At 59.8% G+C, this 6,367-nt stretch overlaps 1 protein-coding gene across 2 annotated transcripts in view; it reads right to left on the bottom strand.

Annotated features, from left to right (window-relative positions):
- B3gnt3 (UDP-GlcNAc:betaGal beta-1,3-N-acetylglucosaminyltransferase 3) overlaps positions 1–4,871 on the bottom strand; it is a 17,067-nt gene extending 12,196 nt beyond the window's left edge. The window contains exon 1 of one of the 2 annotated variants that reach the window (XM_078037805.1): positions 4,707–4,871. The gene's annotated coding sequence lies outside the window, so the exon portion shown is untranslated. The remainder of the gene's footprint in view (positions 1–4,706) is intronic. The other variant, XM_078037806.1, reaches the window with a different exon arrangement.
- Between the last annotated feature and the right edge of the window lie 1,496 nt (positions 4,872–6,367).

Genomic DNA, 6,367 nt, shown 5'->3' with positions numbered 1-6,367 from the left:
ATAGCTCAAATGTCACCTCAGCAAAGTTCTGACCTTCTGTCTAAACCACCCACCCCACACCTTCTCTGAACCATTTCAACCAGAAGTCACCGGAAGCTGACTTGCTGATCTTCTGTCCGTCTCCCATCCAGCCTGGAGCCCCAGAGGGGACTGGGTGCTTAGTCCTCTATGGCTGTGTTCCTACCTAGCACGCACCAGGTCATTTTCTCTTGTCTCACTTCATCCTCACCCTTCCCTTCCACCAGTGTTTGGCCTCAGAAAATGGGTAGATCTGTAGCTTGAGGGGACACACGTCATGTACAAGGTCCTGGGTTGCAGCCTCAGCATGAGGAAAAGAAGAACCTGGGCTGTGCCTTGTGGTAAGAGCTTTGTCCAGGGAGACCGTGGGCTCCCTCCACAGCACCATGAAGAAAACAGAGGAAGCAACACAGTGGTCTATAATGGCCTATAATCCCCCGCAGCTGCAGAGGCTGAGAGAGGAGGATCCAGAGTTCAAAGTCCAGCCTCAGCAACTTAGCAAGGGCCTGAGCAACTCAGCGAGACCCTGTCTCTAAATAAGAAATAAAAAGGGACTGGGATGAGGCTCCGTGGTTAAGCTCCCCTGGGCTCAATCCTTGGACCCTCCCCCGGAAGAAAAAAGTCACCCCATTTTTACCAAAAACACAAACATAAAAGAAAACAGAAGAAACAAACCAAAAAGTAAGGGGGGGGGGTCCAGGTGGACCTGAAGGGTAGGTCCCGGCTCCAAATCTTCTGCAGGAAATGGGCAGCTCAGGGAGGTGGGTCACCGAGTGTGTGCTGCAGGAGGCACCCTGACCCCGCCAGTCCTCAGCAGGACCACATCCAGGATGGCTGTGGCTCCCTAAGTCCGGGACGCTCGGAGCGCCTTCTGTAAAGCTGCAGTGTTTGCATAGAAACTACGCACAAGGTCCTGCACAAGGTCCTGTTGACTTTAGATGACCGCAGACTCGCTCCCCCCGGGGCAGGGAGGACACCCGAGGACGCAGCGTGACCAGAGAATCACGGCCCCAAAGTCTGTCCGTGTTGAGTCGGAGCTGCCTGTGGGACCCCTGGGCACCTTCGTTCACACTATGTACCCGGGACGAAGAGAGACAGGCCCCTCGACAGTCCCCAGGCACCAGATGTTTGTGATCTCTAAATATTCATGAGGCGTTGTCCATGGAGCACTGAATATTCATGAGTCATTGAATATTAACAAGCCCCGAGATACACAGAAGCGCCCACCACCCAGCTGGATTCATTTTGGGAAACCCCCACCCCCACCCCGCCGCCTCATGTCCCTTGCCATCAACCCAGGTGATGGCCATCCTGAGTGCTTGTCCTGGGTAGGTGTCGCTCCAGGCACTTCTGTCCTCCTCAATAGGAGGCCAAGTGACAGGAGGGGTTGAAGGTTGCACACTCCCACAGCCCAGGCCCCGCCCCCTCTGACCTATGCCCACCCTTGACCCCAAGGGCCCCCTGCCTGACCCCAACTTGGGGGCCTCTACCCCCTCATGTCGCTTCCACTTTCCAGATGAGAAACTGAGTCTCAGAGTCCTGGCACCTTCTCCAAGCCTGTCCCACCTGCGCTTTACCCCAGCCCAACTCCAGCTTTGGGAGGGGAGTAGCCCAGCCCCAGCCCCAGCCCCAGCCCAGCCCCAGCCCAGCCCCAGCCCCAGCCCCAGCCCAACCCCAGCCCCAGCTCCAGCCCAGCCCCAGCCGGGGTCTGTTTCCCTATCAGGAAGATTGGGTCCTTGAAGTAGCCATGGTGGCCCCTGGCAGCCCACTGACCACCTGTGGGGCCCAGGACAAGTAGCTGGGTCCCCTGGACCTCGGAATCTTCCAGGGGGATGGTGGCAGCTGCTAGCCAGGTCCCAGCGGCAGCGGGTTCGAGCATTCTATCCACATCAGTGACAGCTTCTGCTCGTTCACCAGCCCTCGGCTGGGATTTGAATGGGGGGGGGCGTGGAACCTTCTGAGGACTTTCTCAGAATGTTCTGGAACATTCTCACACCAGTGAGGGGTCAAGGGTGACGGAAGCAATTAGAAGAACCCCCTTTGTGTGCACAAGGGCCACGCTCCAGCTCCGCATGGTGACCTTTCTCGTAAGGGACATGTCTGTGAAGGGCCACCAGGATGTTAATATCAACAGCAGCCACTGTTGTCACCTACATGAAGCCCTGACTCTTGGAACAAGTGCTGACCTCCTCCTGGGTGTCCCATAGCTGGGTCTAGGTTTGGGGGACTCAGCCAGGATAACAGAACAGCCCCCAGACTCATGGAACTCAGGTGAGCACTGGGAGAGAAAGGCAGCACACGGTAATCTCCTGGAGCTGGACTCCAGGGGGAAGAAACTCTTCCCGCCTCGAAGGAGCCCCAGTGCCTCCCTTGGGGCCTTCCAAGGGGTCTTGGTGGACAAGATGGGCACAGAGAAGGTGCTCAACTGCCTGAGGTCACACAGCCCACGGAGACTGAGGCGGCTCCTCGCCTGTTGGTACCGGCTTGCTCTACCCTTGAGGATGGGCATGGGCGAGCCCCTTTTTATGAAGAACGGGAGTCACTTTTACAAACAGAAAAGAAAGAAGAAAACTCCCAGTAAAGATAACTCCTTAGACGGGCTCATTGTAGCCAGAGCTGCTTCATAAAACCATGTGCTGCCCCAGGGCTCCAGGTCGACTGTGCCCAGTGCTCTGGGCGAATACCTGGGCGTGGAAAGGGTGGGGGACGTCACTCTTTAGACCTTGGCTTCCTGGTTTCCAGGTCAAGGCTCAATCCCCACCAAGGCAGTTACGGTCACAGTGATTCATTTAGAGAGCTGTCGTCCCTCTCTGGGAAAACTGCCCGGGGGCTGGGGATGGATCCAGCGTGAGGCAACCCCAGCCCGGCTCACCTGGGCTCCCCTGCTAGGTGGGCTGGGCTTCCCGGCTTAACCCTTCATGTGTCCCAGGGCAGATGGGGGACACTGACGTCTCATGGGCCCCACTTCTGGGGACTTCCTGGACCCCCACACCTTCAGGCTGGGCAGTGTCCTATGGTGCTGCAATAAGTCGTGCTACTATCACGCAAAGGTAAATACCAAACCAACGGGTCACAGAGCTGTGTGATCAAGAATAGAGCTCACGTGAGCGCCCGCGTCCGGCCACCATCTGCCTGTCTACACCTGACCTCACAGGACGGCAGGGCTGGATTAGACCCTTCTGTATCGAGGGGGAAAATGAGGCACAGCACCATCAACTCATCTAGGGGAGGCTGGTGGAGGCCGAGGCGGCCTCCCACCACCACCTGACCGCGTTTCCTTTAATTTGCTCTGTTGATAATGAGCTCCCCGTCACGGGAGGTGATCAAGCCACACCAGAATCCCACCAGGCAGAGATTGTTCTGGACCTCTCCCTGGCTCATGGGGTGGCCCCAGACAAGTCCCTTCTCTGCTCTGGACCTCAGAGGCTGGTGGCAGGAGGAGAAGTCACTTAGACTTTCCCAGTACCTCTTGGGTCGACCCAGCTGTGCCTCTGAGCAAGCTTATGGGGGTTCTCTGAGCTCACAGGCTCCAAGGCCCCTTCTCCCCAGAGCCAGAGCAGCGGACAGAACCTGCCACACCTTGGGAGTGAGGGACGGGGAGAGGGAGGGCATCGCAGCTGGGCAAACAGGACCTGCTCATCTAAGCCAGGTGGGGGCCAGCTGTCCAACTCAGGGGCCACACCTTCTCCTGTGGCGGTGGCCTTGGGAACTGTTAGGCTGTCAGGAAGGGCTGGCCGCCCAGGGCTGGCCCCAGAGCCCGCATTGAGGCAGCTCCCCTGGGACCTGAACCTCAGATCTGAACTACAGAGGAGGGTGTCTTCCCGCTGGGGGGGCGGGTCTCAGTTTCCACATCTAAAAATGTGGCCACACTCACAAAAAAAGCCTCTGAAGGGAAGTTGGTCAGAAGGGTGACCCCATAATTATTATTAACATAATCATGGTGACGGCTCCTTGCCCCCTGAGCGGCCACAGTACTTTTCCACCCTCCTGCACAGGGCGCCTGCCAGGAGACCCACTTAACTCAGAGGGAAACTGAGGCTCACAGGCTTAAAGTCACGTGACCAAGAGTCCCCGTGGCCAGCAGGACACCCCATAATAAAGATTCCCGTCCTGGCTGAGCAGTCAGGTGCCCTCCTCAAATCCGGGTCACTGTCTCACCTCAAGGAGGAGAAACTGAGGCCAGGCGACCAGGGACAACTTTACCGAGCCGCAGAGCCGGGACCTGAAGGAACCCCGGGACACCTCACGTTCCCGAAGGTGGCCCAGCTCCGGAGCAGCCAGAAGAGATCGGGGATCAACGGCGGTTCCGCCCTCAGGAGCTGGGGGACAGTTCCTGGACAGCCACCCTCAGAGGGCTAACAATCGCCACAACTGGAACAGCGACCGGGAGGACGCGGGCTGAGTGCCAGCCGCACCTCCGGGAGAGCCCGCCCAGCCCTGGCAGGAGGCGGGGAGCGGGGGTCCCCGGGGTTCGGGAGGCTTTCCTCCCCCGCCGAGGCCGCAGGTGGCCTTAGTAACGCCGGGGATCGATGCTGCCGACGGGCGGGGCCAGCCGAGTTCCTGCGACTCGGGGCTCCAGGACGTCGCTACATCTTCAGGGACTTGCTAGGGGCTCCCTGGGACCCTCCTTGCCTCCTCCCGGTGCCCACTCCCGGGAGGGCCAGGTCCTCAGGGTCCCTAGCACTTACCCGCCAGGCGACCGTCCAGGCCCTGCCAGGACTCCTCCCCTGGAGCGGAGAAGGGCTCTCACCTGGCGGAGCCCCCGCCTCCGGCCTCGCTCCTTCCCGCTGCAGCCTGCGAGCCGCGTCCCCGGGCCGCGCGCGCGGAGTCTCCGGGTGGCCCCGGCGCAGCGCCCTCCGGCCCCGCCCCCGACACGCCCCCAACACGCCCCCGACACGCCCCCGACACGCCCCTTCCACCCGCGGCCAGGGCCAGCGCCGGTCGCTCGGGGCCTCTCCGCTCCTCCCGCGTCCTGGAGCCCACCTGGGTCCGGCGCGGCCTGGGGCTCCCCGCGGCTGGAGGTGGCCGCCGCCCCGCGCAGTCCCCCGGCTCAGGGCCCCACGCAGCGCTGGCCCATCGTGTGCTCAATGAAGAAATGATGAGCTGGGAGGCAGGCTGGACCCAGGGCTCCAGGGTCTCTGCAGAGGGTTGGAAGCTTCCAGAAGCCCCAGAAACCTGTCCCTCGCACCTCCTCCCCCGGACTTCCGGAGGTTGCGGGCTTGACATTCAAAAAGGTTCTGGAAGTGGAAAGTCAGATTTGGGATGGGGGGGGCTGGGTTTGGGGAGGATTCGAACCCTGTCCCCTGCTGCCTCGAGGGTCTGTAGAAGTTTCTAGGATTGGAATGTTGGGATCAGGAGCTGTGGGGTGAGGGTCCAGGTGTATGTAGGCTCCATTCATCCTGCGTCGTCCTCCCATCTCCATTGCTTCCTGAGAGGAAGGGTGAGGGGCCTGGCTGGGGCAGAGCTGGGACAGAGCTGGGGAGTGAACTCTGCTCGGCGCAAAGTGATTGCAAAGAGAGATGGTGTCACCTGTGGCTGCCCCATAGGGGCCCCAGGACATCAGGGGCTCCAGATACACACCTTCCTTGCAGAGATAAACACTTGGACTTCGGTTAGGAGCTTGTGGACACCCCATGGGGCCCCAGGAAGGACCTGTCACATTCTTTCCTGTGGGAGGTCCCTGCCCATTCCCCACCTTCACCCGAAAGGGGCCCTTTCCTGGGTTGCCCCGGAAACGTGCAGAACCACTGTAAGTAGAGGAAGCCGGCTGAGTCCTCAGAACCCTGTCCCCTGCTGCCTCGAGGGTAGACACCCAAATCCTGGCCCTTCCAAACAGGTGCGTCCAGGGGACCCTGGACACAAAAGTCAGAGATCTGGGATCAAAAGCAGGGAGTGAGTAGCCTGCCCTGGTGAGGCATGCCGGGAATCCCAGCGGCTCTGGAGGCTGAGGCAGGAGGATCAAAAGCCAGCCTCAGGAACTTAGCAAGACTCTTCAGCAAAATAAAAAGGGAAAAGGGTTGGGGGTGTGGCCCGGTGGTTAACCGCTCCTGGGCTCAAAAAAAAAACAAAGATGAAAAAGAGCGATGGGGTAGGTCTCTCCCCCCCCCACGTGAGAGTCCACCTTCTTCCAGGGCCACTCCTAGTGGCAATTCCAGGTGAATCCAGCATAGGTGTTCCAGCAGACCCTTGTGCCCACGGTCAGGGCAGCACCATTTACAGTGGCCAGAGGACCAGTGTGTCCACCTCAGGGCGGAGGAATAAAGGAGCTGGTCCATCCACATAGGGGAAGGTCACTCAGCTGTAAAAGGACCAGGCCACAACAACGATGAAACTTGAAATCATGACGCTG

The sequence above is a fragment of the Ictidomys tridecemlineatus genome, chromosome 2 (assembly GCF_052094955.1).
Source record: "Ictidomys tridecemlineatus isolate mIctTri1 chromosome 2, mIctTri1.hap1, whole genome shotgun sequence".
NCBI lineage: Eukaryota > Metazoa > Chordata > Mammalia > Rodentia > Sciuridae > Ictidomys > Ictidomys tridecemlineatus.
This window is presented reverse-complemented; position numbering and strand designations above follow the sequence as displayed.